The sequence below is a fragment of the Oryctolagus cuniculus genome, chromosome 17, assembly GCF_051225735.1.
Source record: "Oryctolagus cuniculus isolate XC-2025 breed Fujian yellow rabbit chromosome 17, ASM5122573v1, whole genome shotgun sequence".
Classification (NCBI taxonomy): domain Eukaryota; kingdom Metazoa; phylum Chordata; class Mammalia; order Lagomorpha; family Leporidae; genus Oryctolagus; species Oryctolagus cuniculus.
The window spans coordinates 66,656,510-66,683,371 of NC_142883.1; the positions used below are offsets into that span (position 1 = coordinate 66,656,510).

At 46.2% G+C, this 26,862-nt stretch overlaps 1 long non-coding RNA gene and 1 other non-coding gene across 2 annotated transcripts in view; one reads left to right on the forward strand and one right to left on the reverse strand.

Annotated features, from left to right (window-relative positions):
- LOC100347036 (uncharacterized) overlaps positions 1-26,862 on the reverse strand; it is an 876,288-nt gene that overhangs the window by 428,352 nt on the left and 421,074 nt on the right. The window lies entirely within an intron of this gene.
- The window catches only part of LOC138847881 (uncharacterized), a 90,311-nt gene that overhangs the window by 52,430 nt on the left and 11,019 nt on the right, over positions 1-26,862 (forward strand). The window contains exon 8 of the long non-coding RNA XR_016223709.1: positions 13,343-13,550. This is a non-coding gene — a long non-coding RNA (uncharacterized LOC138847881). The remainder of the gene's footprint in view (positions 1-13,342; positions 13,551-26,862) is intronic.

Consider the following 26,862-nt stretch of genomic DNA (forward strand, 5'->3'; position numbering starts at 1 on the left):
TTTATGGATAATGGCAGCTGGGCAGAGGCTATAGGATCAAATCTAAATATTGTATGGACTTTATTTTTTATGTAAATATTTAATTGCTACGACCAGATTATGGTGGTTCCAAGAAATAGCACTACAGATATATGGATTGTCAGGGAGAGAGTAAGTTTCATTATTCTTTTTCAGGTTAAAACTGAAGCTAATACATTGGAAGCCAGTAGCAGTAGTTAATATTAAAAGAATAACATATATAACATACTTATGATCCTCATAAGTAAAGAGAGATGTGTAAGAATAATCAGACTGTGTCCACAAAGTGCATCAGGCATCAGTTTCAATGGCAAAATGATGGTTTCATATCAAATGAAATTTTAATTGTTATGAGAAAGTAAGATCTAAATTACAAATAGGCCATGGAATCCTGTGGTTGTAAAGAATGTTGAACCATACACAACCTCAGAGATGGTAAAAGATATATTTAAATATTCTGGGGCTGGCATTGCGGTGTAGCGAGTAAAGCTGCCACCTGCAATGACGACATCTCATATGGTCACCAGTTTGAATCCTGGCTGCTCCACTTCTGATCTAGCTCTCTGCTATGGCCTGGGAAATCAGTAGAAGATGGCCCAAGTTCTTGGGCCCCTGTACCCACGTGGGAGACCCAGAAGAAGCTCCTCTCTCCTGGCTTCTGATTGGCACATCTCTGGCCATTGCGGCCAACTGCGGAGTGAACCACCTTTGGAAGGCCTTTCTCTCTCTCTCTCTGCCTCTCCTTCTCTTTCTCTGTAACTCTGACTTTCAAATAAAAAAATAAATCTTTAAAAAAAGAAATATTCTGAAGTTTGTAGATGTAAAATCAGCTCCAAGTTTGATTATAGTTAGTGGAGTTTGTATGTTATTTTTGTTTTCTTCTATGAAACTTTAGTGAGCTCGGGTAATTGGTACTCCTGAGGTTAATGTGTTTAGTAAAGATAATTCTAGTAGATTAGGGCACAGGTGCTTGTTGGTAGGTTGTAGCTTTAGGACTAGGCATAATGGATAGAAGGCTCAGAATAATCTTGTAAGGGCAAAAAACTGCTGATAGAATGAAAAATTTCATATCTTAATCCTTTTTTGAAAATGGGATTATGATGGCCCTTAATTGTATTGCTCTCAGACTATATCATCATCCTTGGTATATTGTTATTATTTTAGTTCCTAGGCTAGGAATGGTAGAATAGAAGAATTAAAATGGAAACCTATCATGAAGCTGTATGATAGAAACAGAGCTAACAAGGGGCTGGTTTTGTCATGCAGCAGGCTAAGCCTCTACCTGCAGTGCTATGTCCTGGCTGCTCTGCTTCCAATCCTGCTCTCTGATTCTGAAATGGGGAAGCAATGGAAGGAGGGCCAAATCCTTTGTTCTCTACACCCATGTGAGAGATCCAGAAGAAGCTCCTGGCTCCTGACTTTGGTTCGGCCCAGCTCTGGCCATTGCCATTTGGGGAGTGAACCAGCAGATGGAAGAACTTTCTCTCTGTCTCTCTCTCTCTCAATTGGTAATTCTACCTCTCAAGTTAATAAATAAATAAATAAAAATTTTAAAAAAAGCAACAGACCTGGCAATGCCCTCTTTTGTAGTTGGAGCTGGTGCTAATTATATGATAGGCATGAGTTTGATGGGTCATTAACCATGAGAGTGGAAATACGGGTGCTTGGATTGGGGTTTCAGTGAGTTCAAGAACATCTAGAATTAGAATAAATGTGATTGTAGCAGTTGCAGAACTGATGCATGTCAAGATTAGAGGCCCCACCAATACAATGTAAGTGAAGAGCTATAATGCTAGCTGTTAATTGGATGGCTAGAGGTGTGGATTAATAGATAGGCTAGTAGTTTCAATAACTACTATCAAAGGAATAAATGAGACAGGTGCATCTTAAGGGAGGAAGTGGATGAAATGCTTTGGTTTTATGGCAGAGGCCAGTAATTACTGCTTCTGCTAAAAGAATGATAGCTAGTAGTGACAACTGATATTTGGGTTGTTTGTGAGCATGTACATGGTAACTGTCCTGGTTGATTTGTAGAATCACAGAATATGAGTGAGGTTAGTGTTAGAGACCTGGTTCATACTTCAGTGCTGTCATTCACTATTTAAGAATGAGTTGCACCCATCACTGTTAAAGGTAGATGAATTGATTGTTGGCTGGGCAGCTGGGAGATGGGAATAAAATGTTAGGGGATAAGATGATAATTACGATGTGGAATCCTGTTACTGTAAGGGCAACAACAAAGGTGACTGCACTTTCATTCAGTTTCTCATGGAATTTCATCGTTGGTGATCCAGTATATGTCGATATGGGTTTGAGGGTTAAATATATTTAGAGAATTTTAGTTGGAGAAATAAATGTTGCTAATTTTATTGAGATCCTATTAATTAATTACATTTGTGTGTCTAATTGTGACATTTCATTACTGAAATATTTTTGCTTTCAATATTGAAGTATTAGATTCATAATGATGTAACACAGATATCTGTCAGTTTTCAAAGTGTTTTAGTAGTACTGGTTTGAAGACATGGAGATATGGTTGGACCCATACATGTCAGAGCATTTTCATAGTATAGGCCAAGTCGGGTAGATGTGAAGGTTGCCTCATGAAAGCATCCTGGGATGGGAATTTTTTTTGAAGATTTATTATTTTTATTTGAAAATCAGAGTTACACAGAGAGAGAAGGAGAGGCAGAGAGAAAGAGACGTCCTCCATCCACTGGTTCACTCCCCAATTGACTGCAATGGCCAGAGATGTGCCAATCCAAAGCCAGGATCCAGGAGCTTCTTCTGGGTCTTTCCACAGTGAAGCAGGAGCCCAAGTACTTGGGACATCTTCTATTGCTTTCCCAGGTAATAGCAGAGAGCTGGATTGGAAGTGGAGCAGCTGGGACTCGCAGTGCTGCCTACATGGGGGGCTGGCACTGTGGGTAGCAGCTTTCCCTGCTGTGCCACAGCCCTGGCCCCGGGATTTGTTTTGAGATGAAATGGTGGATCTGGTTGTGAGTGTAAGACATCTTCAGATAAAAGTAATATATCGATTGGTATTTCTATAGGTATGAGGACTCTATTATCTACTGTGTGCAGTAATAATCCTTCTGGTTTTAAATCTTCTAAGGGAGTATATAAGAGCCAAAGTTTAAGTCCCAATTTCTGTGCATTCAGAGCTTCAATATTTTTGGTGTCCTGTATCTTTTATGGTTAAGAAGGGTAGTTAATTTCATCTTTCCTATGTATATAATTTGTAAATATGAATGTGCAAATAAGATTTGAGTAATAATAAATAAATAATAAAAGACAATAAATAGTGTTTCTTGGGGATCTGCAGTTCTTTTTATGGGTTAATTTGGTTGTTAGCATAGGTGAAATAATGTAAAGAATTCAATAGCTAGTTAAAAATAAGATTAGGGTGTAGTCATGAAAGTATAGTAGTTTTTCTATAATGGATGATGTAGCATCTTGGAATGCTAGTTGACACAGATATGCCATAAGGATATGAAAAATGTTAAACTAAATTAACCTTGACAAAGTTATGTAATATTTTTACTTATAGTTTTATCAAGGAAGAGTTTTAAGGGATTTGATTCATTCCTTTTTTAAAAATATTTTTTACAAGATTTTATTCATTTGAGAGGCAGAGTTATGGACAAAGAGAGGGAGAAACAGAGAAAAACATCTTCCGTCCTCTGATTCACTCCCCAAATGGCCACAACAGTAGGAGCTGCACCAGACTGAAGCCACTTGTCATGAGCCTCTTCTGGGTCTCCAGTGCAGGTGAAAGGGTCCAAGATTTCAGCCAACTTCCACTGCCATCCCAGGCCATAGCAGTGACTTGAATCAGATTTGGAGCAGCTGGGACTCAAATCGGCACCCGTATGGGATACTGGCACTGCAGGTGGCAGCTTTACTGGCTCACCACAATGCTTGCCCCTATGTATTTTTTTTTAATTTTACAGATAGAGTTAGTGAGAGAAGGAGACAGAGAGAAAGGTCTTCCTTCCATTGGTTCACCCCCCAAATGGCCACTATGGCCGGAGCTATGCCAATATGAAGCCAGGAGCCCAGCGCTTCCTCCTGGTCTCCCATGTGGTTGCAGGGGCCCAACCACTTGAGCCATTTTCCACTGCCTCCCCATCCACAGCAGAGAGCTGGACTGGAAGAAGAGCACCTGGGACTAGAGCCCGGTGCCCATATGGGATGCCAGCACTGCAAGTGGAGGATTAACCAAGTGAGCCACAGTGCCGGCCCCCTCTATTTTTTTTTAATATTTATTTTATTTATCTGAAATGCAGAGTTACAGAGAGAAGTAGTGACTGAGAGGGTGATAAGTTTTCTATCCTCTGGTTCAATTGACAATTGGCTGAAGTGGCCAAAGCTGAGATGATCCAAATCCAGGACTCAGGAATTTCTTCTGGGTTTCCCATGGAGTACAGGGGCCTAAGGATTTGGGCTATCTTCTTCTGCCTTCTCAGGTGCATTAGCAGGGAGCTGGATCAGAAGTGGAGCATATGGGACTCAAACTGGCTCCCATATGGGATTCTGGTGCTGCAAGCCAGGGCTTTAAGCTGCTGTGCCACAATGCCAGTCCCAGGAGAATTATAACTATAAATAATAATTATCATACAAATGGTGGTGCTGGGTATTTGAATATAGTAAGTGATTTAATATTAACTATTATGAAGATGAAATTAGTGGCTCTAAAATTTGTTGAGACACCTGCCAGGTGAAGTGCAAAGATAGTAAATTTACCAAAGCTCCTATATGTGCTAGATTATTGGCTGCAGGTGGCTAAACTGTCTATCCTGTTCCCATATCAGCTTCTACTATAGAGAAAACAAGTAGTGATGAAAATATGGGAGTAATAATACAGAGCAGATTGTTTACTTGAGAAAATGTTATATATCTGGGGCTCTGGGCATTGTAAATTTGGACAGTGTGGGCGTATTTGATTGAGTCAAATGTGAAGCCATGACTTAGATGGCATATAGTGTTTATATTCTCATGTGCTTTCTAGTGGAATAAGGTGTATTTTGCCACATGTCCATGTCCTTTGAAAGTGATTTTGGATTATAGTGGGCTTGTACATCATATGTGACTTTGGGGATATGCCATTCTCAGTACAGGTTTGTGGTTATGTGAGCAGATTATAGGTGGAAATGTGTAGTCGTATTTGGTTGGGTGTCTGTTCTTCATTGACCAATGTGTCTATCTGACAATACTACATGGGCTTAATTGGTTAACAGAAAAGTGTTGACATGGAAGGCACTTAATTCCCATTTTTTGAAATTGTTTCAGTTAGTGTCTTTGCTTGTCCACATTTGATTTTATTTTAAAAAATGTGCATACCATTTTTAAACCGGGGAAGTTATGTAGCTTGCTTTTTCCATTAAATATTTCATCACCTGTGATTTCCCCATTAAAACACAAATGAACTACAGATCCAGAGTACTGTGGGCATGGACATATTGGAATTTATGTAGGGTACCTTCTCTCACTGAATGCCTGAAATCTCCACTGCTCAGAATTCCTTATTATAATGGATAATGCTAAACTAGAATCCTTTAAACATTTCTTTAAAGAAACACAGAATTTGTATGTGTTTCTAGGGCACTGTGTAATGGGCTGGCAGCATCCTTTGCACACACTCACTCACAGAGATAATCTCATAGCATTGGCTGTTTTCATGTTGCTTGTTTGTTATGTTTAAATTTCATGTGGTCATGTTCATCCATCATTATCTTTTTTGTCCTCTGGGCTTTGTTTTATGCCTGAAAGCCCCTCTTCAGTCTGTAATGCCAGGATTTGTTGTTGCTGGGAGTGCTAGGGTTTCAATGTGGGTGGCCTAAGACACATGGTTTCTAGTTGTTTCTCAGTCAGTGAGCCAGTCCTCCATGTAGCTACATTGGCCTCTCTAGGCAAGGGAGTTTTAGGCAGAGCAAACTTTGTAATAGGACATAGTGTTCAGGGTCTGGGGCTTTCCCTGGCTTTTGTAAGTCTGGAACATCCTCCTTGAAGTCTCATCCTGGAGGGTTGTCCATCTAGTCTGGTGCCATGCTATACCATACCTATGTGTACTGTCTCCATGGTGAAGTGAGAACACAATGTGAGAGAATGTTCTTAGAGTAGAGATCCAGTTCCTGCCAGACCTATCGGCACTAGAGATTCTAAGCTCTTTGACTTAACCAAAAGGTGGTTTTCCTTCTACTGAACATCTTTGGAAAGAATGGTGAGCTCCCTAATGAGCTACCTGCTGCCATAGGTAGTTCAGTGACATGTCCCTGGTGATTGGTGTGGCCATGAATCCATGGCCATTTCAGTGAAGGGATTCCTTGGATGTGTACCCTCAATATTGCCAATACTGGAGGGAAGGGCCAAATGGACAGTAGACAAAGGAAGTAAATGTGTGTGTGTGTGTGTGTGTGTCAGACTGTGTGTTTTAATGTGCTGTGTGTCTTATTTGTATATGTATAATTTCTTATACATGTGGGATAAGATGTCTTTCTTTTTACTTGTTCCTGTGGTGTACATGTTGTATGTATTTGTGTTTGTATACATTTGCAGAAATGATGGCATTAATGTATTATTTTCTGCTAAGGAGTTGAAGCATCCTGGATGCAGGAATACAATTCAACAGGCAAAGGAACCATTTTTGCTATGTTTATAGAGTGGTACAAGTAGTCAGATAGTGAAGCATGTATCTTTAGGAGTTTGTTCAATGTTTATGTACATTTTAAGGTGTATTTTTGCCAGGATTTCTCCAAGAGCACTATTTTAGCTATGAATAGCATACAGAGCAGAGCCTGCCAATCATGGGCCAGGAGAAGTGTGGAATGCTGTCTGGACTGAAGTCATATGAGCCTTTGGCTGACCATTGTCCTTCCTGTCCTGGAAAGCATGGGGGCCATAAACAACCAAAGAGAGCCTTGGAAGTTCCAAGTTATCATCAGGGCACTCTCACGTGGCAGACCTGTACCACCAGACTTATGTCATCAGAACTCAGGCCTACATAGACTACCTCCAAGTCAGCCTCAGAACATAGCTCTCTTCATGGGAAAATTCTCCACAAAGAGGCACAACTTCAGTTCGTTTGGCATCTGAGTCGCTCAGGCTCATAGCTGATTCAAAGGATGTATTTTACTTTGGTGGACAGAGTGGCCATCTTCCCACCAAGATTCAGATTCCTGTTGTCAGGGCTGTTTTAGTGAAAAGGCCCTGGTTATTGGTGTGCACTAAGGGCCCCTGGAATGGACAGTGAAGGGCCTCCAGGTGTGTTATGCTCTAAGGTTGCCAGTGAGGTGTGGAGGGCCCCATGCCTCCTGGACAAATAGTCTAGATACACTACATGTGTGTCTGTATGTGTGTTCCCTGGTATTTTGTGTGTAGTTGTTTGTATATGTACATTGTCTTGTTTCAGAAACATGGATTTAAGACTAATGGAATTATTTCTCTGCTACTCACTTTGAAGAGATGTATGTTTGCATGTATTTTTGAGTGTGTAAGCTCTAGAAAAAATGGCAGAAGTAAATTCCTTCCTTCTGCAATGTCAGATTATCGCATACAGCTCCACAGTTAAAGGAACCATTACCTGTGTTTTGTAGACCAATACGAGTATATATACAATATATACAGTTCCTCAGAGGTTTGTTTAATACATATATACATTTACAGATGTGTGTAATGTGTATTTGTCTAAGAGTTTTAACTTTTGTTGTGGCCATCATATGAGTCTCCATCTGTCAATGTTGAAGCAGGGGACTCCTGGAAAGACTGATGGACAGGGGTCTGGTGCTGACCCATGGCCTTGGTCCTGACTCCTGGCTCTGTGCATGGGCAATTTACACATGCACACACCTCCAACAGTTTTGCCAAGTGACTTGGCCTAGAACTGATGGTCCCTAAGTTAGCACTCTTCTTATGCATCCTCCTGGGCTTTCAGACCAGACATCCAGCCTCTACCTGGTGAAGAATAGCTTTCACATGGGATGTTGTCAGAAAGGGGTGGTAACCAGCCATGGGTCCTGTCTGCCTCTCCAAAGTGGGGGGAGGGTGAACAGCATGTGGACCCCAGTTGTTTCCAAGAGAGTCAGTGAGCTGGCCCTGCAGTTCCCCTGGGCGGTCTTTCTAGGACATGCTGTTTTGGCCAGAGCTGGCTTCCCCAGAGTGTGTAACCTTCAGGCCTGTTCCAATTTCTTGGCCTGAGGAGTCTGCACACATCCCCATTTTGGTTGTGGCAGGACCATCCCTCCAGCCTCATGCCATATGACCTGGTACCCAGGTTTAGTGCCTACAAAATAACCTCCCCCAAAACACTGAGTTTCTGAATAGATTGAGGGGAGAGGCCAGGCTTCACCTACCCTTGTCAACCCCTAAGTCTTTGAGTACCATGAGTATTTCAAAATGTGGGTTTTCTTTCTGGAAAAGAGTGGCCATGGTTTTCTTTCTTAGGAAAGAATGGCCAACAACCCACTGATGTTGAGGTCCCTGGTGTCAAGGCTGATGCACTTACATGTCCATGGTGATTGGTGTCATCCCATGGTCAATGGAAATATCAGCAAAAGGTCTCTCTAGGTGTTTCTGACCCCCATGCTTTCCAGCACAGAAGAGGAGGACTCATTCGCCCCTATGTAAAGAGCTTGAGTGTGTATGTCCAATTTTATGTGAGCTCTTTGGGGGCTGTGTATATTACTTTTGTAAGCCCAATGTGTTGTGAATGTCATGTCCATGGGTGTTATGGATTGGTTTCTATCTGTATTTATTTCTAGGATACATATGTTTTCATGGATTTGTGGTGTGCACATTTGTCAATTAAAGGTAGTCCTGACTTCCTACTTCCTTTGAGAGGGAAACATCCTGGAAGGAAGGATACAGCTTCACAAGTAAGAAATGATATTTTCTTTTTTTATTTTTTTTACAAAAGATTTCATAATTTTTTGAAAGGCAGTGCTACAGAGAGGGAGAGGCAGAGAAAGAGAAGAGAGAGGGAGAGAGGGAGGAGGGGAGAGAGAGAGAGATCTTCATCCACTGTTTCAAACCCCAGGTGACCATAACAGCCAGGGCCATGTAGAAGCCAGGAGCAAGGGGTCTCATCCAAATCTCCCATGAGGGTGCAGGAGCCCAAGCACTAGGGCCATCTGCTGCTTTCCCAAGCACATTAGCCAGGAGATGCATCAGAAGTGGAGCAGTCACCAATGCTGTGGCAAAGCAGTTACAGCTACCACCAGCAGTTCCTCCATCCCATATGCGCTTCCATTCAAGACCTGGCTGCTTCACTTCTGATCCAGATCCCTGCTATGGCCTGGGAAAGTAGTGGGAGATGGCCCAAGTCCTTGGGACCCTGCACCCGCATGGCAGACCCAGAAGAAGCTCCTGGCTCCTGGCTTTGGATTGGCACAGCTCCATTGTAGCCATTTGGGAGTGAACCGGCAGATGGAAAAATCTCTCTCTCTCTCTCTCTCTCTCTCTCTGTGCCTCTCCTTTTCCTTCTCCTTCTCCTTCTCCTTCTCCTTCTCCTTCTCCTTCTCCTTCTCCTTCTCCTTCTCCTTCTGCCTCTCTGTAACCCTGCCTTTCAAATGAATAAATAAGTCTTAAAAAAAAAACTGGAGCAGCGGATACTTGATCCAGCATCCATATAGGATGCCGGCCCTACAGGCGACAACTTTACCCACCACACCACAGTACAGTCCCTCAACATTATTTTTCAAAGTATAGAGGTATTTAAGGTATTTGCAAAGTTATATATGTGTGTCTTTAAACATTCATTCAGCATTTTCACACATTTTCTTAAATACATCAAGGGGAGAATGTGTCCCAAGAGGATAACTTTTGATACCTATCCCTTGCAGCACTCAAATTCCCATTGATGAACTGGTAGTTGTCCAGGAATCTAGTTAGCATGAGGTCCAGGGGCTCATGGCTAATCTAGATGCTCAGTGTCTCTCTCTTCTGATCTTAGATTATGCATAGACAGTTCACATTCCTGTGCCCTCCAACAAGGGAGATAACCCACTCACCAACAGAAGGTCCTTTATTGGACTCATTCTTGTGCTTCTATGTGGTTTTTCATGCTTTATTCTCAACCTCTGATGTGGGGATTTGTTGTCTCCTACATGTCCCATTTGAATAGCCAGTAAACAAGCCACAGGTCTATAATGCCCCTCCAAGAATATGTGAGGCTTAACATGAGTGGTTTCCAGGTATTTCCAAGGAAGTTACTTCTCTGGCCCTCCTGCTCACTGTGTCTAAGGCTGTAGCTCATGTTCCATCTACTTTTTAAAATATTTATTTACTTAAAGTCAGAGTTACAAAGATACAGAAGGAGAGGCATAGAGAGAGGTCTTCCATCTGCTAGCTCACTCTCCAGATGGCTGCAATAGCAGAAGCTGTGCTGATCCAAAGCCAGGAGCCAAGAGCTTCTTCTGGGCCTCCCACATGGGTGCAAGGGGCCAAGGACTTGGGCCATATTCTACTGCTCCCCCAGGCCATAGCAGAGAGCTGGATCAGAAGAGGAGCAGCTGGGACTAGACCCAGCACCCAAATGGGATGCTGGGGTTTCATGCCTGGGCTTTAACCCACTGCACAACAGCACTGGCCCTCCATCCACTGTTATCATCACTTCTGGACCTACTGCCTCTGAACTATCCACATCATACGCAACTGCATCAGGAGGCCAGACCAATGCATCCACTGCATGCCATGCATGTGTTTCTGAAGTCACAGGTACGCACCATGCCATCCATGAATCCTGCCAATGAATGCCTGGACTGTTTGGAGACAGATCACCTATGTATGCTTGCAGGGTATCAGAGGCTTGAAGAGCTTGTATGATATGAATCTTGTCTTTTGTTCACAATTGATGCCATGAGTGTGTATGTGTAGGGGGTGGAGTTGTGATACAGCTCTGAAGGCCAGCATGGTGGTCCCAGTTTATGACCAGGCTGCTCCACCTCTCATCCAGTACCTTGCCAATGCACCTGGGAAAGCAGTGGGAGATGGCCCAAGTGCCTGGGCCCCTGCACCCATTCGGGAGATCTGGATGAAGCTACTGCCTTCAGCCTTTGGCCTGGCTCAGCCCTAGATGTTGTGACATTTGGAGAGTAAACCACCAGTAGATGGGAATTCTCTCTCTCTCTCTCTCTCTCTCTCTCTGTGGGTGTGGGTGTATGTATGTATGCATGTATGTGTCTCCTTCTCTCTCTAACTCTGCCTTTCAAATAACTAACTAAATCTTGAAAAAGAAAGAAGCAGCTTGAGGGGGGGGTTCAGCCATTCCACCAATGGGAATCCATGGATAGTGAGCAGTAGAACATCCCAGGATACCAGAAGCCAGAAAGATGTTCATTCATGAACTCCTGGTATGTGAGTATAAGATCATCATTTTATTTTCCAGGCTGTAGTGTGTATATGTGTGTAATTCTTTAATTGCTCAGGAATGGGATTCATGACATTTTATGGATGAGAGTTTTTTCTTCTTTCATATTAAGTTTTTTATGTCAGCAAAGAAATGTCAAAGAATATTTTTGCTTTAACCATATATTTCCAAGATAGTGCATGTAAGGACAACAAGGGTGAATCAGTAAGGATGATTCTTTGCCACTCTGTGTCAACAAAAGAGACCATGGTAAGCCTGATGTATATGCTTGAACTTGGCAAAACTCATTTCCGCTGGAGTTATGGGCCTAGGTGGACCTGACCTTTTCTGTACCTCTTTGATAATCTAAGGGGTTAAAAATGCATAGCAATCACTAATTAACTTAAAATTTTTGGTATCCAAAATCAAATTTTTCTGAAATAAGATTGATGTTAAAGTAAATGAAAATTTTTAGTTCTAAACTTAAATGACACAAATGTAAATAAGAAAAAAAAGCTCCAGATTTTGTGACTCAAAGAAACCAAAATATTTGAAAACTTAATAATCCTATGAATAAAATGGTGACCAATAAAAACAGGCTAATCAGTCACTCAGAGAAAATAATTTTGTAGACATAATAGAAATTAACTCCATAATCTCAAGATTCTGATACCCCCAATATAAAGGAAAATAAATGCAGATTTGCAAAATTGGGGCCTATTGTTTTCTTATATAAGTGGCCTTCCTAAATAGTATCGATAATAAGGTTAAGTGGAAAGAGGGGTTTTCAGAGGGGAAACTCACATGAAATAAGGATAAAATACAGAGCCAAGAAATTAGGTGTCATTTTTTTCAGCATTGCAAATACAATTGAGACAAATATTTCTGAATCCTATATTCATTGACAATTCCCAAAGCCAAATTTTCTATTAAAAGGAACAAAACCAAAATCTTGGTGACATTATGCACAACTACATACAAAAGTACTAAAGGGAGAAATCAGTAATGAAAAGACAGAAAGGACTCTCTGATACATGCAAATACTTCCATCTTTGTGTAATTTGTGTTCTCAGCAGGGTAGTTTACAGGATGAGGGAAAATAGCTCAGACAATGATACCAAGCATGAAAGGACATCAATACTGAGAATCAGGGAAACTCAGAAATGAATGTACAGAACTCAGGAAAAAAGGAAAACGGGAAAAAATAACATCACTCATGAAATGCAAACCAGAAGAAACACAGAGACAGATGGTGCCTTTCAAGAAACAGAAGGTGAAAGGGGAAATATAAAGAATAGGTGCTTGACCAAAGATTTCAGAAAATGAGAGAGAAATACTAGAAGTTGAATACAAGCATATGTATGAATGAGATTCCTGGAAGAGGAATACCAATGCAATGATCTAAAGCTAATAATTTTAATTCAAACTATTTCAGAAAATGACAATATGCTCTTAAAGTCCATCTTCACAGAAAACTTGGTCCTACTTAGAGTGATTGAAGTCATTTCTATTCTAGTAAAATCTGGGAATTAAATAAAAAGTACTCAGGCATCTAGAATACACGGATGAGTAACATAGAAGGGAATGAAAAGGATCCAGCTTATCTGGGTTAGGAGGGAAAAGAATATATTTAAGATGCTCAAGAAGAAAAGGTTAAGCCAGGAACTGCGTGCTGTGCAAGCTGACATTAGTTAAAAAATGCAATGGCATCCAAGTCTTTGAGAAAGATCTTGGGTGAGATGGACCCCATGATCCCTTCCAGAGGAAGGAACAGACGTGAGACAAAATCCCTAGAAAGTCATTCCTGTAAGGACAGATTGAAGGAACCAACTTGGCAGTGACTTTCTTCAAGTGAAGACCAAACGAGATTCCTCTTGAGGGAGAGAATGGTGGTGGTACTCACTAGGGTGACTGCTCTCTGATCATTTTAAGTCCTACATTTGCTAAAGGTGTTTTCTTTCCATGTATTTTCTTTGACAGAAAAGCATGTGAAAATCAACTAGTACTGGGTGACAAGAATGTAATGTCAAAGCTACCAGAAGACTGATGAGGCGCATGTGGCTGAAGTTGTGTCTCCTCCTGTATGGTTCAAGTTTCTGATGGCTTGGGAAACTCCAGCTCCTCTGCGTCCCAGGACTCCACACTGCAGTCTCCTAAGTTGCTAAAAGTTTCTGCAAAGATGAAACAGGTAGAGGGATCAGTGGGGCAGGACAAGGATGTTGTAGGGGTAGGGACCATGGGATGGGTGTGCAGCACTCAGAAGGCTCCTGTGCTCTGGAGGGTAACCCTAAGTCCTGACCTCCACAGAAATCAGGGCCATGGGTCACTGAGGCCCATTTGTGTGGGGCATGGACGTCCTACAATTGTGAATTCCATTAGGCATTCACTTGAGCAGCCTTCAGGGGACATTTCACATGGCATTGAACCTGATGTACAGGAAAGGGGAGATCTCTTGGCCCCTGGGATTAAAAATCCAAGGCCAGGCCGGCGCCGCAGCTCAATAGACTAATCCTCCACCTATTCCACTGGGTTCTAATCCTGGTCGGGACGCCGGATTCTGTCCCGGTTGCCCCTCTTCCAGGCCAGCTCTCTGCTATGGCCTGGGAGTGCAGTGGAGGATGGCCCAAGTGCTTGGGCCCTGCACCCCATGGGAGACCAGGATAAGCACCTGGCTCCTGGCTTCAGTTCAGCACAGTGCGCTGGCCGCAGTGCGCCAGCCGCAGTGCGCCAGCCACGGTGGCCATTGGAGGGCGAACCAACAGCAAAGGAAGACCTTTCTCTCTGTCTCTCTCTCTCTCACTGTCCCCTCTGCCTGTAAAAAAAAAAATCCAAGGCCCACTCCCCTGGGTCTTATGAGAAGGAGGTTTGATGACACATAATGGGAGTCCTGATGCTGCCTACTCAGTCCTTACCCCACAGGCCTGGGGCCTGTGACCTGCATGTTAATTATGGACAACTGCACAGAGCTCTTTGGTTTCCTTCCCTAATCATGTAGAAGTTCTTTCTATCCTCCATGTAGAAGTCATTTCAGGGATTTTATTGGCAAGAATTATTCTGTGACATTAACCCAACCATTATTGCTTTACTATATTTGAGCATGGAAAATGTGATGGAAGACATTTCTTTTGAGAGGGCCATGCAGCCAGTGTGTATTTGTAATTGAAGTATAAAATTAGCGCAAAAATGAGAAGAACACTATGTTCTTGACACCCTGCTCCTGTCACTCTTCAAAGTGAGTTTTGCCTTAATTGCTGACAATTAAGTTTAACAGGCACATAGAAAAGTTTATATGCACAAAAATAAACAATCAACATGTGAAAACGCATCTATCAGCCTCTGAGAATGGAGGCTGAGGGCCCCAAAAGGCCTGGGTAAATCCCCACAGCTCTTGTGTTCTGTGCTGGCTCTTATGTGATGTCAGGTTGGGATGGGTAGCTACAAGGATATAAAGATGTGTACAGTGGGCTGTCTTCCTGGTGTGAAAAGGCACCCAAAGGTGCCTCTCTCTGTCTCACCCTCTTCCTAATCTTCCTGAGTTGGAGGCGGTCAGGGACAACCCCCAGTGTCTCCCCACACCTGTAAGGCTCCCTGTTGACTTCAGGTTGGGTTGGCAGGGACTCACCTTGTAGAGGGAGATATTCAACAGCTGTGGTGGCTCTCCCCAGACACAACACAACTAACAGCCCTCTCCAGAGTCATTTGCCTGCCAATCCTGCTAGCACCTACAGCCTTCCCTTCAGATGAAAGCAAAATTCCTCCTAGCAGCTCTAGGAGCTTCCATGGAATGGGGATGTGCTCCATGGGACCACCTCAGGGCACATCCCCCGCGGCTCCCGTGGCTCAGCTTCCATGCGGTGGGCGACCTTGCTCTCCCTGTAGGTCCTCCAAGTCTTATTTATTTATTTTGAGAGTTACACAGAGAGGGGAGAGACAGAAAGAGGATGAGAGGACTTCCATCTGCTGGTTCACTCCCCCAGATGGCCACAGTGGTCAGGGCTAGGCCAGGCCAAAGCCAGGAGCTTCTTCCAGGTCTCCCATGTCGGGGCAGGGGCCCAAACACTTGGGGCCATCTTCTGCTGCTTTCCCCAGGCCATTAGAATAGAGCTGGCTCAGAAGTTGGGCACCTGGGACACGAACCAGCACCCACATGGGATGCCTGCGTCACAGGCAGTGGCTCTACCTGCTACGCCTCAACGACAGCCGGAAAAGGGTCCCTCTTAATTTCACCTGAAGTCTGTCCCCTCTCGTTCCCACCAGCTGGTCCTGGATGCTCGTTCAGCTGCACCAGGCTGGGTGGGAGGGAGTGATATGGAAAAGGGGGGTCCCTGCTGCGGGTTGTTGTGTGACCCCAAAAGAGCCTCTGAAGCTGACCTGCCATGTGGTAGAATCCAGCCATGCATGAGGCACCGCCTTTTTGCGGACCTTCTGTTGAGTGGCAGGACAGAGCAGGACTCTGGAATGAGCCGTGTCAGGGGCAGGTGGGCCCGCAGCCGTGAAGGAGACGACGCGGGAGCTGCCTGTAAGCTGGAGCGCTCCGCTTTGGAGCTCAGCAGTAGGGCGGTCCCCTTGCCGTCCGCCCACCATGTCGCAGCTCTCTCAAACGCCCTTTGTTAGGTTCCCGCCTGCATGGTGCTCACCCCTGCATTATTTAGTGCCATTTATCCCCACGCCTTCTCATGCCCGCGGCTCACAGTGTGAGCGCCTCGCATGTGGGCTGCTGTCAGCGCCGGGCCCTTTGTCAGCCTTGGGAGCTGAAAGCCCAGGCACACATGCACGCATGCACAAATGACCCTGGCAGGTGACACAGAGCCTGTGTGCCCTGGGGCCCTCCATCACAGGGAGAGGCCCACCCTGGTGCTGACACAGAGAAGGCAGGAAAGAAGATTTGTTTTCATCTGGGCAGTGGGGTACCAGCCCCATTTCCTACAGATCTTTGGCCCTCGCCTCCCATACCTGTGTAATGGGAACCCGACGGCCCCGGCGTCAGACGTTGAACGTGCCTGGTGGTTTATTCATCGGGGTGTGTGGTGGCACACAGGCTGCCATTTCCTTATTGGTTGCCTCCCAGCAAAGATGAAAGTAAAGATGTTCAGTGTTCCCCGAGAGGGATTATAGTGGAATGCCGTCACAGGGGCAGGGGCAGGGGCTGGCTAGGCTTCTATGAAGCCCCCATCCCCCGGGAAAAAGGTCACATCCAGCGTCCAGCAGCTACTCTGGGTGACCACCTCCTTCTGGGAGCAGGAGCTGCTGGCCTAGGGCCGTCTGCCAGGTTCTGCTGTCCTTTATCCTTGGGGTCTGCAGAAACAGATGGCCCCAGCCCTCCTTTCTGCCCCTCTGGCATTTGTCACCGCATGATGTAGGTTAGGAGACCCCGAGGGGAAGGTCACAGGAGATCGGTGCCACAGGGACATCAGAGAGAGAGAGAGACCGAATCAACTCTGACCCCTCGCGGTATGAGGCAGCTCTGGAGCAAGGGGAAGAATTCAACTTAGGCTCTTAAGAATCCCTTCCTGCCTCCCTCCCTTTCCCCCTCCCTCGCCCACAACCTGAAAACTTGAAGGCATGAAGTGATGTAGAGAAGGAGACAAAAATATTCATTTCCCTACCTCCTGTAGGTCACTAGCCATCTGTGATGTGTGCGTGTCTTTCCATATTATGAGTGTGTTTTTCTTTACAGAGATGATGCTGTAGATAACTTTGTGCCCTGTTCTCCCCCGCCCTGTGTGTAATAAGCATTTTAATTAAAAACAGGTTATAAATATTATCTTTTTTGGATATACTTATTTGAAAGGCAAAGTAACAGAGAGAGAGAGAGGTCTTCCATCTGCTGGTTCACTCCCCAGATGGCCGCAACAGCCAGGGTTGGGCCGGGCCAAAGCCAGGAGCCAGGAACTCCATCTGGCTCTCCTGTGTGGGTGCAGGGGCCCAAGCATCTGGGCCATGTTCTGCTGCTTTCCCAGGTGCAGTTGCAGGGAGCTGGATTGGAAGTGGAGCAGCTGAGAGTCAAACCAGCACCCATATGGGATGCCAGCACTGCAGGCAGTGGATTTTTACCCACTGTGCCACAATGCCAGCCCCTATAAATATTTTTTTAAAGATTTATTTATTTATTTGAAAGTCAGAGTTACACAGAGATGGGAGAGGCAGAGAGAAAGAGAGAGGTCTTCCATCTGCTGGTTCACTCCCCAATTGGCCACAATGGCCGGAGCTGCGCTGATCCAAAGCCAGGAGCCAGGAGCTTCTTCCAGGTCTCCCATGTGGGTGCAGGGGCCCAAGGACTTGGGACAACTTCCACTGTCTTCCCAGGCCATAGCAGAGAGCTGGGTTGGAAGTGGAGCAGCTGGGTCTGGAACTGGCGCCCATATGGGATGCTGGCACTGCAGGCCAGGGCATTAACCTGCTGTGCCACAGAGCCAGCCCCAGCCCCAGCCCCCATAAGTAGTGATATTGACAACACTGGGCAAGTGTTGTGGTGTAGCAGGTTAAGCCACCACTTGGGACGCCTGCGTCCTCTGTTGGAGTGCTGGCTCAAGTCCCTACTGCTCTGCTTCTGATCCAGCATCCTGAATGCGTCCTGGGAGGCAGATGATGCCCAAGTACTTGGGTCCCTGCCACCCACTTGGGAGACCCGGATGGAGTTCCAAGCGCCTGACTTTGGCCTGGCTCAGTCTGCCCGTTGTGGGCATTTTTTAAAGGTTTTATTTATTTATTTGAAAGCCAGAGTTGCACAGAGAAAGGAGGAGAGGCAGAGAGAGAGAGAGAGAGAAGTCTTCCATTCTCTGGTTCATTCCCCAGTTGGCCACAACAGCCAGAGCTGCGCCAATCCGAAGCCAGGAGCCAGGAGCTTCCTCTGGGTCCCCATGAGGGAGAAGGGGCCCAAGGACTTGGGCCATCTTCCACTGCTTTCCCAGGCCATAGCAGGGAGCTGGATTTGAAGTGGAGCCACCGGGACTCAAACTGGCACCCATATGGGATGCCAGCACAGCAGGCAGTGGCTTTACCCGCTACGCCACAGTCCCAGCCTCCAAATGTGGGCATTTGACGAGTGAACCAGCATGTGCAAGATAGCTCTATCTCTCTGCTCTGTCAGAGATGAAAATAAAATAAATAAACATTTAAATTGAAAATGTTGTTTTTTAAACAAATAAAAAAATCTAAAACAACTACATAATGTGCTACAGTTTACCCACCATTGTCTTAATGCTGGGACATTTAGATGTCTTTTATTTTTTTCTTCCTTGCTGTTACAATTATATAGTGATAAACATCTTATGGCTTAACTCTCTGAATGCGTTTTACGTTATTTACCTATAATAAATCCCCATGAACAGACTTACCATGTCAAAGGGTATGCTCATTTTCAAGGTTCTTCCTCTCTAAACAAATTATACTGGTTTATGTTTGCTTTGCTTAACCTAAGCTGGCTGGGGGCTAGGACTGGGACTGGGGCAGGGGCAGGGGCACTGGTATATGGAAGAAGGGTTTTTAGACCTTGTGTTGAAGGTGTTAAACAGGAACAAGGCCAGAAGTAGATGCAACGGTGGAGAGAAGGTTGTCCCAGGTGTCCAGGCCGGGGCAGGGGTGGGGGTGGCGGCAGAAGGCAGGAACCCCAGGGCTGCTGGAGGTTGGGGTGGCAAGGGCCCAGAGGAATGTAGACTCTGACCTGCCAGCAGTGGGAGACCACGAAGGACTTTTAGTGACCAGTGTCAGGATGAGAAGGGCCACTCAGGTGCTGCGAAGGGGATGGGTTGGGCAGGCGGAGGGGACGAACCCCTGTTTGGGGAGCCCAGTTAGGGTCATTGCACAAGATGAGGCCTCACCTGTTCTGAATCATTGCTAGGAGTTTGCTACATGGGTAGATGAAGGGGTATTTTGCTTCGACGTTCATTTCTTTCATTCCTGCTGGGTTGAGTGCTTTTATGTGGAGTTGCTGACTCCATTCCATTCCTGTGACGTGATTCCTTGTGACCCGAAGGCTTTTGAGGCCTGATGTCACCATCATCACAGACCTCAGGGGCAGGGGGATCAGGTGCATGATTCAGCTTCACGTTGGAGCCCCAGAGAAACCAGAGAAGGGACTTTGCTTGGGTCCCTGGGCCCAGGATGGGGGCTCCTGGCACCCCAGCCTCTGCCCTCTGCAGTGCTCTGAGCTACCTCGTCCTAAAGCTGGCAGCATGACCAGGTGCAGCTCAGCCAGCTGCGGTCTGCTGACCAGAAAGAGCAGTGAGAGTGGATGGGAGAAAGCCACTTTTCTGCCCTGCAGGTCTGGGGGAAGGGGCTTGGAGAATGGCAAACACAGTTTACATCCACTGTCCTTGGCCAGAGCAGGCATCTTTGTTTTAGGAGCAGCCCAGCCAAAGCCATGTGTTGCCTGCAGGGCGTAAGCATTTGCCAGAGCAGGAAGAGAATGGAGTGTCAGGTGCACCGGAAGCTGCCCGCCCTGGAGCTAACAGCATCCGACTTGTGGCTCTTGCCTGTTAAAAACTCTGCCTGTTTGATAGTCACGGAAACTGCCAGAGGAAATTCGCAGGCAGCAGCCTGCTGAGGATGCACCCTGCCTGGGAAAACTTGTCCCATCCTGCTGCAGGGGTCTTGTACGTTTTGGGTTTTATATGCAGTGCACATGGTGCCCTCCCCACCACCCGAGTTCCACCCTAATTTCTCCATGCGGGGAGGCTGAGAGCAGCCCAGTGGTGCGTAATGAGCGTGCGTGGCTGTCTTTCTGCATTAGGAAGTCCGGGGCCCTCAAGAGCCTGTGTTTCCTTCTGGAACACTCTCACCTGTTCACCATGAACATTTCCTGGTCCTGGAAATGCTGCCGCCACAGCCACGGTCAAGCCACATCCTGGCTCCTTCTCCCCCCAGTCCTCCTTCTCAGTTGCTTAATTTTACAGAGACCAGATAAATCAAGATAGAGTTGAATGAGCCCGCCCACCGAGGGCTTTCCAAAAACTATGCTACTCTTCCTGATAACATATTTTTAAAAAGCCTTCAGTCCAGTTACAAAAGAACTATGTATTTTTTTTTAAGTAGAGACTTTTGGAATGTGCCCCTGTCCCTCAAACAAAAAAATACAGAATAAGACAGAATTACTCTCTCTGCTCAGGTGTAACCTTATGGAACTGCCATTACTGTATTAGGGGTCAGGCTTTGAGGCTTTTTTTTTCCTTGTCATAGTTGTGCACTTTTTAAAAAAAAAGATTTATTTTTATTTATTTGAAAGGCAGAGTTACAGAAAGAGGCAGAGAGAGAGAGAGAGAGAGAGAGAGAGAGAGAGGTCTTCCATCCACTGGTTCACTCCCCAAATGGCCACAATGGAGCCAGGAGCTTCTTCCGGGTCTCCCACATGGGTGCAGGGGCCCAAGCACTTGGGCCATCTTCCGCTGCTTTCCCAGGCCATAGCAGAGAACTGGACCGGAAGTGGAGCAGCCAGGAATTGAACCAGCGCCCATATAGGATGCCAGCACTGCAAGCAGCAGATTTACCCACTATACCACAGCACCAGCACCAGCCTTGTTTGTTCTTGATTGGGTCTCTGCAAAAGTACATGCAGACACAAGGCTGCCTACTCTCCCCCATCCTGCTCAACACAGTATTGGAAATTCTAGCGAGAGCAATTGGGGAAGCAAAAGAAATAAAAGACATCCAAATGGCAAGGCAAGAAATGAAATCTCTGCAGATGGCAGGACTTTATGCAGGGAGCACTCTGAAGAGACCATACCAACTGTTAGAGCTGAGAAATAAACTCAGCAAAGTTATACTATACAATATCAACACACAGAAATCTGTTGTGGCCGGTGGGTGGCTCACTAGGCTAATCCTCTGCCTGTGGCGCCGGCACCCTGGGTTCTAGTCCCGGTTGGGGCACCGGATTCTTTCCTGGTTGCTCCTCTTCCAGGCCAGCTCTCTGCTGCGGCCCGGGAAGGCAGTGGAGGATGGCCCAAGTGCTTGGGCTCCTGCACCCACATGGGAGACCAGGAGGAAACACCCGGCTCCTGGCTTCGGATCGGTGCAGTGGCGGCCATTAGGGGAGTGAACCAATGGAAGGAAGACCTTTCTCTGTCTCTCACTGTCTATAACTCTACCTGTCAAATAAAAAAAAGAAATCGGTTGCATTCCCAACAAAGAAAGGAAGGGAAGAAGGGAGGAAAGACAAGGGCTGGGCATTGTGGCATAATAGGTGCCTGGTTCAAGTCCCGGCTACTCCATGCTTCTGATCCAACTTTCTCTAATGCACCCCAGGAGGCAGTAAAAGCTGGCCCAATACTTGGGTCCCTGTCACCCTGATGGAGTTCCTGGCCCCTGGTTTTGACCTGGTTCAGCCTTGGCTATGTAGCCATTTGGGGAGTGAACCAGCAGATGGCAGATCTCTCTCTCTGCCTTATTAAAAAAAATCTGTGTTTATATATAGTAACAATGAACAACCGAAAAAAGAAATTGAGGAAACAGTTTCAGAGTAGGCATTTGGAAGAGTGGTTAAGATGGCATTTGGGGCACCTGCGTTCTGTGTCAGAGTGCCTGGGTTCGAGTCCCAGTTCCACTTCCAATTCCAGCTTCCTGCTGATGTGCACCCTGGGAGGCAGCAGGTAATGTCCTAGGTACTTGGGTTCTTCCACCCACATAGGAGACCTGAATTGAGTTGTGGGCATTTGGGGAGTAAACATACAGATGGAAGATTTCTCTCTCTCCCTCTCTCTCTCTCTCTCTCTCTCTCTCTCTCTCTCTGTGTGTGTGTTGCTTTCATCTAAAAAGAAAAAAGTTAAGTGTAAATTTTTTTAGCAATTTCATTTAGAATACCATCTAAAAGAATAAAATACCTAGGAATTAACCAAGGTGGCTAAACAACTTGTGCACTGAAAATATTAAAGACTTTGCTAAAATTAAAGAAGGTACAAATAAATGGAAAGAAATGTTATCTTCATGGATAGGAAGACAATTTTTTTAAGATTTATTTATTTATTTGAAAGAGTTACAGAGACAGAGACAGAGAGAGAGTCTTCCATCCACCGGTTCACTCCCCCAATGGCCATGATGGCTGAGCTGTGCCGATCTGAAGCCAGGAACCAGGAGCTTCTTCCAGGTCTCCCATGTGGGTGCAGAGGCCCAAGGACTTGGGCCATCTTCTACTGCTTTCCCAGGCCACAACAGAGAGCTGGATCGGAAGTGGAGCAACTGGGACTCGAACCGGCGCCCATATGGGATGCCAGCACTGCAGGTGGTGGATTTACTCACTACGCCACAGCGCTGGCCCCAAGACAATAATTGTAAGCATTTATTTATTTGAGAGGCAGGGAGGCTGTTGTCTGCTGGTTCACTCTGCAGTTGCTCACATGGCCAAGTCTGAAGCTGGCGACCAGGAACTCAACCCCAGGTCTCCCACATGGTGGCAGCAATTCAGTTCCTTGAGCCATCCCTGCCTCCCAGGGTCTACACTGACCAGGAAGCTGAAGGAGGAGCCGGGACCGGGCATCGCATGCAGGTTGTCCAATATAGAATGCGTTTTAACCCTGGGTTCAACATCTACCCTGCAAGACTTACTATTTTGGAGACAATGATACTGCCTTAAGTTATAGATACAGTTCAATCCCATTCCAAATCCCAATGACATATTTTGCAGAAACAGACAAATCCATCCTGAGATTCACATAAGATCTTAGGGGAACCTACACAGTCAAAGCGAGCTTAGAAAAAAGCAGAGCTGGAGGGTTCACACTTTCCTGGTTTCAGAACTTACTATAAAACTGAGGCTACTAACGCAGTATAGGGGCTGGCGCTGTGGCACAGCAGGTAAAGCTACCGCCTGCAGCGCCAGCGGCCCATATGGGCACTGGTTTGAGTCCCGGCTGCTCCACATCCAATCCAGCTCTTCTGTGGCCTGGGAAGACAGTGGAAGTTGGCCAAGTCCTTGGGCCCCTGCACCCGTGTGGGAGACCTGGAAGAAGCTCCTGACTCCTGGCTTTGGATCAGCTCAGCTCCAGCTGTTGTGACCATTTAGGGAATGAACCAATGGATGGAGGACTTTCTCTCTCTCTCTCTCTCTCTCTCTCTCTCTCTCTCTGCCTCTCCTTCCCTCCCTCCTTCTCTCCCTCTCTGAAACTCTGTCTTTTAATTAAATAAATAAGTCATTTAAAAAAAAGTGTGATACTAACATAGCCATAGACAGACCAGTGGAATAAAATAAACCCCCCATTTATTAATTGATTTTCAATAAAGGTGCCAAGACTATTTAGTGGGGACAGATGGAGCTGGGAAAATGCTATCAACATGCAAAAGTATGACGTTCCACCCTTATCTTACACCACATACAAAAATCAGCTCCAGGACTGGGCAAATGGCCTCGCTGTTAAGACCTTGGTTGGGATGCCCAGGTCCCTTATCAGAGTGCATGAGCTGGACTCCTGGCTCTGGCTCCTCACCCCAGTTTCCTGTGCTGTGGACTCCAGGAGGCAGCAGTGATAACTCAAGTGTTTGGGTCCCTGCTGCCCACATGGGAGACCTGGATTGAGTTTCTGGCTCCCAGCCCAGCCTTTGTGGGCATTTGAAGAGTTAAACTGGACAGGAATGATTTTTGGATGGGAGGTCTCTCTGTCTCTTTCTCTGCCTTTCAAATACTTTTTTTTAAAAATTAATTCCAGATGGATCAAAGACTTAAACAAATGATCAAAAAAATATAAAACGTCTTTGAATTAGGGGCTGGTGCTGTGGCGTAGCAGGTAGAGCCACCGCCTGCAGTGCCAACATCCGATTTGGGTGCCATTTCAAGTCCTGGCTACTCCACTTCTGATCCAGCTCTCTGCTGTGGCCTGGGAAAGCAGTGGAAGATGGGCCAAGTCCTTTGTCCCTTGCACCCGTGTGGGAGACCTGGAAGAAGCTCCTGGCTCCTGGCTTCAGATTGGCACAGCTCCAGCTATTGCAGACATCTGGGGAGTGAACCAATGGAGGAAGACTCCCCCCACACCCCCTTCTCTGTAACTCTACCTTTCAAATAAAGAAAATAAATCTTAAAAAAAAAAGTTGTAGAGGAAAACAGGGAAAAGCCTTCACGGCATCAGATTTATCAATGATGTCTCAAATATGACACCAAAAGCATAGACAGCAAAAGAAAATGAACGATACATAGGACTTAATTGGAATTGAAAACGTGTGTTGGGGGCTGGTGCCATGGCTCACTTGGTTAATCCTCCGCCTGCGGCGCCGACATCCCATTTGGGTACCGGGTTCTAGACCTATTCCAATCCAGCTCTCTGCTGTGGTCCGGGAAGGCAGTGGACGATGGCCCAAGTCCTTGGGCTCCTGCATCTGCATGGGAGACCAGGAGGAAGCACCTGGCTCCTGGCTTCGGATCGGCATAGCTCTGGCCATAATGGCCATTTGGGGGTGAACCAATGGAAGGAAAACTTTTCTCGCGCTCTCTCTCTCACTTTCTAACTCTGCCTGTCAAATAAAAAATAAAAAAAAAAAAAGAATTCCCATAAAAAAAAAAGTATGTGCCTGAAAGGACATCATCAAGAGAGTGGAAAGACTGCCCACTGCATTGAACTGTGAAGTTGAGGGCAGGTGTTAAGTCACTGCGTGGCACACCCATACCCCATGGTGGAGCCCCTGAGGTTGGGTCCTGGCTCTGCTTCCAATCCAGCTTCCCGCTAACGCATGCCCTGGGAGGCAGCAGTGAGGACTCAAGTACTTTGGTGTCTGCTGCTCACATGGGAGACCTGGATAGGGTTCCAGGCTCCCGGCTTCTGGCTGTTGCAGGCATCGGGGAGTAAACCAGCGGATGGAAGATCTGTCGACCTATCTCTGGCTCTCCCTGTCTGTCTGCCTTTCAAGTAAATATAAAACAAATTGTTAAATTATATATGTGACAAGGGATTACTATCCAGAATATATATAAACAACTTCGACAATTCAACAACAAAAAACTACCCAATTAAAAAATGAGCATGGGGAGGGGGCAGTGCTTTGGCTTAGCAGGTAGGGTCGCCACCTGCAGTGCCAGCATCTTGTATGGGTGCTGGTTCGAATCCCCACTGCTCCACTTCCAATCCAGCTCTCTACTGTGTCCTGGGAAAGCAGTAGAAGATGGTCCAAGTGCTTGGACCCTGCACCCACGTGGGAGACCCAGAAGAAGCTCCTGGCTCCTGGCTTCCTATTGACCCAGCTCTGGTTATTGGGGCCATCTGTGGAGTGAACCAGCAGATAGAAAACTCTCTCTCTTTCTGTCTCTCCCCCACCTGCCTCTCTCTAACTCCATCTTTCAAATAAATAAATCTAAAAAAAAAATTTGATCTCTGAAACGTGGATGTTTGCATACTTTTGCTCCATCTGCCGGCAGAGCCTGAGTGTGGATCTGAATCTCATGTCTTAGGTGAATTCCAGGACTGCCTCATCCTGTCGGTACAGGAGAGGGGCACAGTCACCATCACTTCCGCCAAGACTTAATACAACCCACTCTTCCACAGATCCTCAAATACTAATCTAGATGGCCTCTGCGTAAGCTGGAAATGTCTGGGTTTCACTGGCTGCACTTGCTTTTTGCATAATGTACTAGAACTCACCCACCCAAACAAGCTATTCTTACAAGGAGTGACAACATCCTCCAAGAATATAGATATTACCCCCACGTTTGTGCAACTGCCTCTAGTTTGCATTAAAAAAAAGACTTATTTATTTGAAAGTAAGAGCTAGAAGAGAGGGAGAGACAGTGGTGAGGACTGGGAGGAGAGAGAGAGAGAGAGAGAGAGAGAGAGAGAGAGATCCTGCATCCCTGGTTCACTCCCAAGATGGCTGCAATAGCCAGGGCCAGGAGCTTCTACCTGGTCTCCCATGTGGGTGGCAGGGGCCCAAGTAGTTGGGTCGTCCTCCGCTGCTTTCCCAGACCATCAGCAAGGAGCTGGGTCAGAAGTGGAGCCCCCTGCACACCTGTATGGGGTGCCGGCATTGAGGGTGGGCGGCTTTACCCACTATGCCATAACACTCAGCACTGAGCAGGGCTCTTGGAAGGATCCTGACACTCGGGCAGATCTTTTTTTTTATTATTTATTTGAGAGGCCGAATTACAGAGAGTGAGAGAGAGAAAAAGAAAGAGATCTTCCATCCACTGATTCACTCCCCAAATGGCCACAACAGCTGGAGCCAGGAGCTTCTTAGAGGTCTCCCATGTGGGTGCAGGGGCCCAAGCACTTGGGTCATCTTCCACTGCTTTCCCAGGCCACAGCAGAGAGCTGGATCAGAAGAGAAGAAGCCAAGATGCGAAGCGACACCCATAGGGATGCAGGGGCCACAGTCAGAGGCTTAGCCAACTACACCACAGTGCCAGCCCCCCCCCCCCCCCCGGGCTGGAGCCAAACCCAGGAGCTCAATCCAGGTCTCCCATGTAGGAGGCATTTGAGACATGGCTGCTGCCTCTGTGTCGTCTACGTCAGCAGCAGAAAGCTGGATCCAGAGCCAGACACCCTGATGTCGAATGTGGGTATCTTCATGTCTTAACCACTGGACTAAAC